This window comes from Rhinoderma darwinii, unplaced genomic scaffold, assembly GCF_050947455.1.
Source record: "Rhinoderma darwinii isolate aRhiDar2 unplaced genomic scaffold, aRhiDar2.hap1 Scaffold_3463, whole genome shotgun sequence".
In the NCBI taxonomy this organism is placed as follows: domain Eukaryota; kingdom Metazoa; phylum Chordata; class Amphibia; order Anura; family Rhinodermatidae; genus Rhinoderma; species Rhinoderma darwinii.
The window spans coordinates 163,316-175,518 of NW_027463448.1; the positions used below are offsets into that span (position 1 = coordinate 163,316).

Below are 12,203 nucleotides of genomic sequence, written 5' to 3' on the forward strand. Positions count from 1 at the left end.
GGCTGGCTCAGGTGCAGCTCTTTAACTTACCTAAAAGGGAGGGCGGAGAGAAGACAAGGAAGGTGAATGAGCTGTTCCAATGTGAAATGCCGGAAACACAGACACACAGACGACACAAAACAAGAGGTGGCAATGTATTCATTAATTGCATTTAATCAATTAGCTCATTATCACTCATGCATTGTCCAACAGGTGTTGAAATAATGGGATTAAAAGGGGAGATCCCTTCAGAAAGACAGAAACAATGGCAAACACAAAAAACACTTTTGGAATCTGATTTTAGTCAACACATAAGGGAAGGGTGCACCGGTCCTGGAAATACTGCAATACCAGGTCAATGCGTGGAGTGGACAGAGCAAGCTCTATTTCCATCTCCCTGTTCTAAAAATCCATTTAATATATGGTCCCCAGATAGGGGACGTATCAGATATTAAACTGATAAGAACAGATAAGGTTTCAACAAAGTTTTTTATTGGCAAAAATATTATATTTTACAGACTTTTTTTTAAAATTGAAACCACAAGATAAAATCAATGGCATAATACATAAATATTCATACATTTAAATGAATACAAAAGTAATAATAATAAGACCAGTAATACAGATGTTATAATAAAAGTACAGAACAATAGCAGGATAAAATTTATACAGGGCATAAAAGACATAAAAGAATAAAACCATTTTTATTTACAATGTTATGGTATTCCACATTTGCAAACACCACATGGATGTTGCTTCTTTTACCCCTAGCTGCTTTTTGTCCCTAAGATAATAAATGTACATTTCACTTAGGGCATATTTGACACAATTTTTAACATCAATAAAATCATGTTTAAAAAGCAGAATGTTCCTAACCTTCCAGATGGCATTCTTAAAACAGTTTAAAATGATCCAACAGACCATTTGCTGTTTAAAACTTGGGCAGTTAAAAAGACCATAAAACACGTATTCAAATTTAAGATCTTTAAGACCGCAGGCCCATTTCAACAATGGGCCTACCTTCCTCCAAACCTCCTGTGCATATGGGCAGTTCCAAAACAGGTGCATTACCGTCTCGTCGTCACCACACCTGTCTCTCGGGCACTTGGCTCTCGCCACCAGTCCTCGCCTATGCTGGAATTCACGGGTAGGGAGGCACTGGTGAACGATTGCCCAGGCAAGGTCCTTGTGCACATTTGCCATAAATTTCCCGAAAACGTTCCGCCACACCACCTTGGACCTTGCCTGTGAGAAATTTGAAACTGCCAGTGTATCCTCCTGCCGCCTACAGGAGAGTGACACTTTTTTCTGGTCCCCCAATATGTCAGGCTCCAATTCTTGGAGACCTAGGAGCCTGACAGTTTTTTCGAGCACCGCATATTGTTTTGGGGGACACAGAAGCACAGGAGAATTCAAAGGGACACGAAACCATCGTTTAAAAATCATGCCCGTAGCGTACTTTAAAAAGTAGCTAAAAATACCATCAGAATTATACATTTTAAAACAGAAGCAAAAGTATTTAATGTAAAAGAAGTTAAAAAGGTTAGGAACATCTCTCCCGCCATTGTCCTTACATCTGTACATAAAATCACGTTTTAGTTTTTCCATTTTGGAACCCCATAAAAACATAAAACAGATCCTGGTCACTTTTTTAATATATAAAATTGTTGGAGGGAAAACCATAGCTACATAAAGCATTATGGGTAATAAAACAGATTTAATTATTAAAACTTTTCCCTCCATGGTGAGATTTCTCAAATTCCACATTAAAACCTTTTTTTCCATTTTGGCAATTACTGAATCCCAATTGGGTCTCCCATCGTTTTCTTGATTAAAAACAATTCCTAAAATTTTTATCTGATCCTGCTGCATGTTAACTCCTGGTGTCACAGAGGAATCCCATACACCAGTATAAAAACAGTCACATTTATCAACGTTTAATTTAAAACCAGAGGCTTCACAAAAAAAGCCGGTGTTCCTCAATGCCCTTCTCATAGAAGCGGCGTCTGGGCATAGGATGGTGGCGTCATCCATATAGCCTAGGATTTTTACCTGGTTCCCCCTTCCTCCAGGTATGGGCACGCCTCTGATGACTTTATCATCTCTTATTAGGGTGAACAGAGGTTCAATGGCACAAATAAAAAGGAGCGGAGACAACGGGCACCCCTGTTTCACCCCTGATAAAAGAGGAACACCTTTAGTTAAAAATCCGTTGATAGAAATTTGGCTAAAACAGGATCGATATAAAAGCTTAATACGTGTTAAAATAATTTCAGGAACAGCCATCTTTTTAAGAACCATAAAAAGATATTCATGGGAGACCCGGTCAAAAGCCTTCTCGAAATCTAAGGATAAAATAGCAAGGCTTTGACCCCTTTCTTTAAAATACCAAATGATGTCACGTAAAATATTCAGGGACTCAGTAATTGACCTCCCAGGTACCCCACATACCTGGTTTGGATGGATTAATTTATGAATAAAAGGTTTAAAACGGATTGTTATTAGTTTAGCTAAAATTTTACAATCAACGTTTAAAAGAGTAATAGGGCGCCAGTTTTTTAACTGGTCCTTCTCACCTTTTTTAAAAATTAAGGACACAATCCCCCTCCTCCAGGAAGGGGGCAGCTCTTCAGTAATAAAAACTTCCTTATACAATAAAAACATGTCATTCTTTAAAATTTCCCAAAAAGCATGATAAAATTCGATGGGCAGACCATCTTCCCCAGGAGCTTTCCCATTAGAAAAACTTTTAAAAGCAAATAAAAGTTCCTCCAAGGTAATATTACGGGATAAAACTTCCTGGTCTAAAATATCTAGCTTGGCATCAAGGGAATTAAGAACATGTTCTAAAAAGGAAGGATCAATATTTTTCTTGTTAAAAAGAGATTGGTAGAAATTAAAAGCAGAATTTAAAATGCCGACCATAGTGGTTTCTCCTTCAAGGTTTAAAATGACATCTCGTTTATCCATTACCTTTTTGAAGAAGAACCGGGAACACTTCTCGCCATCCTCGAGGTACTTTACATGTGAATTAAAAATTATTTGTTTCCCTTTCTCTTCTATGGCATGTTTTATTTCAGCTTTAAGATTTAAAATATCATCATCAACATCCATACCAATCTCCTTCAATTTAAAAAGTACATGTAAACGTTTATTAAGAACATAAAACCATTGTTTTTTCTCTTTTGCTTTCTTCTTACCTGCTCGAATAAAAAAAGCTCTGATTTTGGGTTTAATGCCCTCCCACCAGTGTAGCATAGGCTGACTGGGCGCTCTATGGGACTGCCAACACTGGTAGGTCCGCACAAACTCCTCTTTAATGATGGGGTCCTCCAGGAGTGTGGTGTTTAGTCTCCAGGGACCCCTACAAGCTTTTTGCTCTCCCTCTAGCTCCAGGTGCACCGAAAGGAGCTTGTGATCAGATAAAATATTTGTTAAAAGCAAACATTTTTTGGGAATAAAACTATTAGAAGTGAAAATAAAATCAATTCTGGAGCTCACTCTTCCATTGGACCAGGTGGGGCCTGGGTCCGCAGGCAAGAGTTCCCTCCAGCAATCTTTCAATTTAAAATCACCAATAAAATTCTTGAGCAGGTAAGAAGTACGGTCAATTTTTCGATTAAAATCCCCACCCTGCCGGTGTTCTCCATCACGTACACAGTTAAAATCACCACCCACCAGCAGGGGGGTAGACCCAACACAAAACAATGGTAAAATCTCTAATAGTTCTGCCCTCTCCTGTTTGGTAGGAGGGGCATAAACGTTTAAAACACGAATTAAAATTCCATTAAAAAGCAAATGTATTAAAATAGCTCTGCCGGGCATGATTTCAGTCACTGTTTGGATGGAGATAAAACGACCTCGGCAGAGCAATCCAACCCCCGCAGAGCGACAGTCATTTCCACCAGACCAGACTGAGGGGCCTAGTTTCCAGTCCATCTTTAAATCTTGATATTCCAAGTCATTAGGGATTCCACATTCTTGAAGCAGGCAAAGGTCAAAGTCCACAGTCTCTAAAAATGAAAATAAAGCAGTCCTGCGGACAGGGCTCTTTAGGGACCTCACATTTAGTGAGGCGACTTTGATAGGAACCAACATAGTCTTAGTTGAGGTCAGAGTCCGAACCAGAAGAGTCGTACTCGGAGATCAGCTGCGAGTCTGGACCCCCTTTTTGAGGGGTCAATAAATCTTGGATGTTGGTAGGGTCAGAGCCAGATACGTGGGCGGCTCCAACCCCCACACTGCTCTCATCCGAACTCCGATAGGCAGCTTTCCTCCGGACTCCTCTTCCTCTCGCTGTCTCTTTGCAGAATGGCTCCTATCCATCTCCTCGAAGTCGCTCTCACCCATCTCTGGCCCCTGGCTGAAGATATCGCTGATGTCCTTACTGGGCAGCTGCACAGGGGCCTGTGAGGTCCCATCACTCTTGGCAACCTTTGCCTGCTTACGGGGAGCCTTCATCGCAAGCCCCTCCACAACCGCAGTGGAGGAACTTTGCTCCGACCCCCCCGTTGACCGGTAATGGTCAAAACGAGGCTCCAATCCAGCATATTTTAGGGTTTTCTTAATGGAGCCCTCGTCTGACACAGAGTGTCTCCGCTCCATGCCCACACTCTTGGGACAGGCGTCAGGTCCTACTGCAGAACCTACGGAGCCACGACGCCTGTCGCTAACCACTGCCTCAACAGGGTCCACTGCAGGCGGAGCAGAGGACCTGTTTGCAGAGGTGCCGGTCAACTTATGTCCAGCAGAGTCAGAATTCCTCCTGCTCTGCCTGGACCCGGTGGAATCCCTATGGCCGTCCCTCGAGGCTGACATCGGTGGGCCCCCCGATGGAGCTGTGAAGGACTTTGGCCTGGACCCCTCAGTCGTCAATGCTCGTTTTGGGGCATTACCAGCGGCGTCTGCACATGTTGCAAACTGCCGCTCTGGCCCTGGTCTGGGTGGCCCAGATTTCGCTCTGCGGGGGCAATCTTTAAAAGCATGCCCAGTCATGCCGCACAGATTGCACAACACCTCGGAACTGCATTTTGCCGCCACGTGTCCAACCTGGCCACACCTGTTACACTGCACCACATGGGGCCGGTCACAATGTTCTCTGGTGTGGCCATATCTCAAGCAGTTCCGGCAGGCTATTGGCATCTGGGGGTAAAATAAGAATCCTCGATTCTTCCCAATGGCAAAGTTCTGGGGTGGGTGATGTAAGCCTCCAATGCCATTGGGATCCTGGCGGAACTTCACCCAATATTTCCTTTTGCCGTTCCAGAAGCTCTGGGTGTTCAAGATTTTGTGTGAGAAGCGGACCTCCCTGCAGTAACGACTGAGGAAGGTTTCAATGTCACACTCTGAGACAAATGGACTGAACATGCACATCACGAGCGGGACTTCTTCCTCCCCGTAGAGGAATAAAAAGTTCAGTCCATTTAGCCGCTCCTCACTCTGGTCCGCATCAGACAATCTTTTGTGCATGTTGTCGCAACATGCCGCGGCCGTAAAGGATATGGTGTACCGACCGCGGCTTTCCTGGTCATTGAGACACAGGATGTCCGCCCGCTTGAGCCCCAGGAAGTCCAGCAGAATCACCTCCACAATGAAGCGAAGGTTCTTCCGCTGGCGATGGCCTTCTTCCACCTCGATGCGGACGGACTGGCGCAACCGGGTGTCCCCGGATGCAAATCCAAATGTAAATGGCATTTTCAGTGCCTGGGGGCTAAGCCTGTCCCTTATAGCAGCAAGGGCTCAGATTCCACAATTAAGTGGAACCCTCCCCCAAGGCCAAGGATTAGGGTACCCCAGACACCTACGAAGCCCGATAAACGCCCTCGGAACGCTCTTAGAAAAACGCCTCAAGGCCGGTTGACCTCTTGGGTAAGGCGCGATCGCAACTCGTTGTCCGGGGGCTAAGCCCACTCCCCAAATAGCAGCAAGGGGGTGAAGTCTCTCTGTGAAAAGAGACGATCCCCCAAGGCCAAGGAGCAGGGTACCCCGGACACCTCCCAACAAAACCAGATGCAGAAATACTACACCTGATCTTGCCAAAAGGCCGAGAAGCGATAACCCGAACGGGCCGCGCGTTGCCCGAGCCTGCCCGATACTGCTGTTCAGCCCTTGCAGCGATTCAGCCTACTTCTAGGCAATTCCATGGGGCCCTGCAGGCTCACACACTCACAGCTACACGGGAGGTGAATAAAGGCCGGAGAGGAAGCCAGACAGGATTTGCTTCTTTTGCTTGCACCACAATGCAGTGCTGAAAGAGGAGGAATCTACATAAAAACGCCTTCCTGGCAACGCCCAAATGCCCTGCTGCCATGCAGATAAACACTGGCAGCGGCAGCAAGTGCATGCCCACAGCCACCCCTTGTTCCTTCACACCTTGTATCAGCTGTAATCCAGTCCAATCCAGTGCTGCCTGCTGAGCAGCACTGACCAACACTGCCTGGGCCCAGGCTTTTATCTCTGAGGCCCCATTATGATGTCAGAAAGCTGGCTCTGGCTCCTCAGGGCTCCACTATGACACGTGCAAAGTTCTGTCTGAACTTTATATAAGACGGTGCGGCTCAGTCAGTCACTCAGTGTTGCCTGAGAGGGCAACACTGCAACAGCCGGCCGCCAGGCTGTCTTTTTTTGCACAGCTAGTTGCCTCCAGGAGGCCACAAGAGGGAGACAAGGGACTGCAAAATGGAAAATAAGCATCCACCAACTTTACAGACAACTTCTCCTTGCTCCTACAACCTCCATCCTTGCACAGTTTGTTATTCTTCTAGGTAACATAGTAACAAATCCAAATTGCTGCTCTCTTTGTAGGCAAGCAAGGCTTTGTTGCAACTGCAATTCTTACTCCTTCTTGAAATGTAGGGATGACAGTACATTCCATCACATCCATCTAGTGTACACAGGTAGGTCCATTGTGGCGGGCGGGCGGGCGGGCGGCTTTAATGGCTGTTTGCTGTTCCCCTACTCCACTCCACTATTTGACTGTGGTGCTGCATCAATCAGTGGCTGGCTCAGGTGCAGCTCTTTAACTTACCTAAAAGGGAGGGCGGAGAGAAGACAAGGAAGGTGAATGAGCTGTTCCAATGTGAAATGCCGGAAACACAGACACACAGACGACACAAAACAAGAGGTGGCAATGTATTCATTAATTGCATTTAATCAATTAGCTCATTATCACTCATGCATTGTCCAACAGGTGTTGAAATAATGGGATTAAAAGGGGAGATCCCTTCAGAAAGACAGAAACAATGGCAAACACAAAAAACACTTTTGGAATCTGATTTTAGTCAACACATAAGGAAAGGGTGCACCGGTCCTGGAAATACTGCAATACCAGGTCAATGCGTGGAGTGGACAGAGCAAGCTCTATTTCCATCTCCCTGTTCTAAAAATCCATTTAATATATGGTCCCCAGATAGGGGACGTATCAGATATTAAACTGATAAGAAAAGATTTTTATTTTTTTTTATTAAACTCATCAGTTTATATACTATCCGCATCTTATTTCACATAAAAGCTACTTCATACTGCGGTTAGACCTTACATCATATGAGTCATATCAAAAATGTATTTCTTTACATACATTAACAATACAGGTTCCATTTTTTAACATTCCACATACCTTCAGCCTTAACCTCACCCCACCTTTTCTTGTCATAGAGGTACACAGTATGCAGCCTGGATAAAAACAGTTTGACAGCATCGTTTGGGGTTAAAACAGTCTTCCTAAAAATAATTAGATTTCTTGCATCCCAGACAGTTTCTTTGAAAATAGCAAAGACAATCCAATAAATACGTACATTTTCAAATTTTGTAAAATCACATCCAATCAAAATATTTTCATAGCTAAAAGCATTAGATTTCAATAAGAATATTAAGAGCCGGTTTAAAAGTGATAAAACCTGCTTCGTAAAATTACAACTCCAAAATAGATGTTTTACATCTTCAATACCTCCGCAGCCACTCCTGGGACAGACCTCTGATACTCCCACACCTCTTCTCTCGAGGAGAGACCTTGTTGGAAGACAGTTATGTAAAGTCAACCAAACCACATCATGTTGTCTATTAGATACTCCAGGTGTCTTAAAGAGCTTCCAAACTCTAGCGGATTGTGTATTATTTGCAAAAGGAACCTCACATAAAACCTCGTTATTTCTAACTAAATCAATAATTTTCTTCTTGTCAAGGTCACCTGCGGTACCCAGATTAAAACGTACATAAAAGGATTTTAAGATGACATAAAATACAGGCAGTTTCCAGGATATCGGCCGTTTTAAATCTCTTACGCACCATTTCCATTTCACCATCAACCATCCCGCCAGGTAACGTATCATATCTGCCGCTCTGTTTTCCCCTTTCACAGTTTTAAGAATCAACAATAAATAGTGCAGATTTAAAAACACATCAATATTAGGAAAATCATACCCTCCCAAAATCGTTTTCCTCATGACCACCTCCCGTCTTAGTTTCTCCATTTTGGAGTTCCAGAAAAATACGAATAATTTCCTAGTAATTCTTCTTACCCACAACTTATTGGGAGGGAAAATTACAGCAACATACAACAGTAAAGGAAGGATTACCGACTTTATTACCAATACTTTCCCTTTCAGGGACAGGCTTCTCAATTTCCAGAAGGCAAGCTTCTGGTCTACTTTAGCCTCTAATAGAGAGAAACTGTGTTTACCCTTGAGATCTCTCTCAAAGGTAACTCCAAAGACTTCAATCTTATCTGTCTGCATCACTCTGTCCACCTTCACTTGTACCTGCTTGCCAAAGTTACACAACTGACATTTGTCCCAGTTGACTTTCATCCCTGATATTGCACAAAAGATCCTAAGATGTAAGTTGGCTCGATTAAGATCGGCCACCGAGGTACACACAAATACTGCGTCATCCATGTATCCTAGTGACTTGACCTGATGCCCATCGCCTCCCGGAATAAAACAACCAGATATTTTTTTATCATTTTGTAAACTAATAAACAAAGGCTCCATAACACACACAAATAAAATGGGTGAGAGCGGGCACCCTTGCCTCACACCGGATTTAACCTTAATGGAGGGACTCACATTCCCATTAATTAATACCTGGCTCTCTACCCCATTATACAGCCCTTGGATCATCGTCATTAGTTTTGCAGGTATTCCCATCCTCTTCAATACTGCGAACATAAATCGATGAGAAACTTTGTCAAACGCCTTTTCCAGGTCAATTGACTCCAATATCAAAGATATATCCACCTCGTTTGCATAAAATATCAGATCACGCAATAACAGCAAATTGTCCGATATCCTACGCCCAGGGACAGCGCAAGTTTGATGCATACCAACCATGTATTTTACCACCTGACTCATCCTTCCTGCAATGATCTTTGCTAATAACTTATAGTCAGTATTCAAGAGGGTGATAGGACGCCAGTTCTTCATTTCCCTCCTATCTCCCTTCTTATGAATCAAAGTCACCACTCCCTGCCTCATTGAGGTTGAAAGCCCCCCACTATCAAATGCATATCTCAGAACTTTCACCACCTGTTCCTTGATAAAAGACCAGCATTCTTGGTAAAATTCAACCGGGAGCCCATCACACCCTGGGGTCTTATCTTTAGCCATGGCGTCCATACTTTTTTTAATTTCTGACTCACTAATATCGCTAGACATATTTTCTATATCTTCAAGCAAGATATTATTCTCCACGTTTTTACAGTAGTCATAAATCTCATTATCACATGCCGCCTCATCCACTCCAAACAATGATTGATAAAACCTACAAACCTCAGTAGTCATTCCCTTGCCACAAACTTCTCCTGTAGGTGTTAAAACTGAGGAAATGATCCCTTTTGCATTAAAAGTTTTTTTAAAAAAAATACCTCGAACACTGTTCGTTTTCCTCCAAATGCCTTATCTTTGATTGGAACACAATCTGCCTCCCTCGATCCATCAAACCTTTCTTTATCTCATCCTTTATGATTTTTAAGTCCTCCTCCACATCACAACCTGCATTTTTAAACTTCTGGAGAGTCTCCAACTTCCTCGTCAAACGGGCTTCCTCTTCCCTCCTCTCTTTTGCCTTCCTGATACCTATTCTTTTAAGGAGGGAAACCATCTGTTCTTTTGCCCAATCCCACCAAACCAACAAATCTGCATAATCAGATTGTTTCTCAACACAAAATTGAAATACCTTTTTTAATTCCTGCAATACGTCAACCTCCTGCAACAAGCTTGTATTTAGTTTCCACAACCCCCTTCCAAACCTGAGAGACTCATTAAAACAAAATTCAACAGAAACCATTTTATGGTCTGAAAAACTATTTCTCTGATGTCTGCAATTCCTAGTTTTTATACCTTCAGAGGCAAAAATAAAATCAATTCTGGATTTGGCCCTTCCACTTTCCGCCAGGTAAGTATATTTATCCTCTCCGTCAATCGATACTCCAGCATCCTGATATCTCAAATCTAAAATAAGCTGATTTAAAATTTTAGAAGAAAAGTCCAATTTTACCTCTGCAACACTTTCTCTATCCCCTACTACTCTGATACAATTAAAATCCCCTGCAACAATTGTAAAAGCACGACCAGGCATATATAATTTAAGTGTCTCAAAAAAGGAAATTCTAGCCTGCTTCTCAGCAGGAGCATAAATACTAAAAACCCTAATTTTATGACCTAAAAAAACACAGTCTAAAATTATAAAACGACCTGGTACAATAATTCTAAAATCACTCACTGTAACATTATTATTCTTAAGGAGAATACCCAATCCTTCATTCCGATTTTCACCACCGACCGACCAAAAGGATTTCCCACAATTCCACTCAGCTTCAGCTGGAGCGATCTGAATAGCACACTCCTGTATGCAAATTATGTCAGCATTAACATTTTTTAATTGGTCAAGAATTGCTGCCCTTCTAAATTCAGATCCTATACTCCTAACATTAAGGGAAGCTACTATCAATGCCATTATAAGGATAAAAGCAAGTTTTATACAATACTTAGCCATTATAATTTTAATCTATACTACTTTTTAAACTGACTAGTCTTTTTTAACTTCTCAACATCATCTTTTTCCAGATATTCAATAACAAGCGAACCTGGAGATTCAAAACCTCCACCGTCCCCTGAGAAGGAAGGCATTGCCTCTACAGATAAGCATGCATACCTATTGGCATGATCAAACCTTGGCTTTTTCAATACTGCCCTCACAGGTCTTTCATCCTCACCAGAGGCTCTCTTAGTACTCCTTTGTCCAGGCGTTAGCAAGTCATCTGAATCAACCTCATCCAGGTCAGGGAGACTAACGGGGCTCACCACACCCAAATCACTTTCAGCTGCCACCTGAGAAAACTCATCCATCATTACCTCCAAATCACCAATTGCACATTGTGCCTCCTGCGGAAGGTCTAATGCCTGCTCCACTGTAGGAACAGTCTCCATGTGGACTAGCTCACACTCCCCACTGTCGGGAGGGAGCCCCACTCCTGCGGTATCCACAAAACCCACATTTCCGAGCGATTGGGGTTCTCCAGCCTCAGCGAAATCAGCCGATGATGCCCCAATCCCTGCATCAGTTTGCCGCAGTTTGGCACCAGACACCTCCACATTTGGCACCCTGCGTCTTACATTTCTCCTGGCAGCTTGAGCATAAGTAAAAACCTCCCCATGCTCAGGGCATTTCCTAGCCATGTGTCCAGCCAACCCACACAAGTCACAAACTCTTGCACTACCACAATTAGCAGCCTTATGTGAAGAACTCCCACAAATCCTGCACACCTCCCCCTTCACACACCTGTCCTTAGTATGACCATATCTACTGCAATTCCTGCAAAACTCTGGCTGTCCTCTAAAGAAACAAAACCCTCTCTCCCCAGTTATAGAAAATGAAGCAGGTGGACATAAATATCCCTCCAAAGCATTCTTGTCTTTTTTAAACACCACCAAGTACCTCCTTTTACCATTAGGTATACCATATGAGTTTTTTAGTCTCTCTCCAGCAGAAATTTCCTCACAAAACCGCCACAAGTATGCTTTTAAAAGTTCCTCAGAAAATCTTGTGTTGTACATATGCACAATCAGGACCCTTCTTGCTTGCTTGAATAAAGGTTCAATATCCACTTTTTTCAAAATCTCTGCAGTACTTAGTCTGATTTTCTCCATTGCATCCATGCACATGTATTCATTTGTTAAAGTCATATCAAAAGTACCTTGATTAGGAAAATCCTGCAGGCTCTCCACATC

At 42.9% G+C, this 12,203-nt stretch overlaps 2 non-coding genes across 2 annotated transcripts; both read right to left on the bottom strand.

The window, feature by feature from the left end:
• Positions 1–296: 296 nt before the first annotated feature.
• On the bottom strand, positions 297–488 carry LOC142707522 (U2 spliceosomal RNA). The gene has a single exon (XR_012868490.1). It is a non-coding gene; the product is annotated as a U2 spliceosomal RNA (small nuclear RNA).
• A 6,784-nt stretch (positions 489–7,272) lies between these two features.
• Positions 7,273–7,466, bottom strand: LOC142707537 (U2 spliceosomal RNA). The gene has a single exon (XR_012868500.1). It is a non-coding gene; the product is annotated as a U2 spliceosomal RNA (small nuclear RNA).
• Between the last annotated feature and the right edge of the window lie 4,737 nt (positions 7,467–12,203).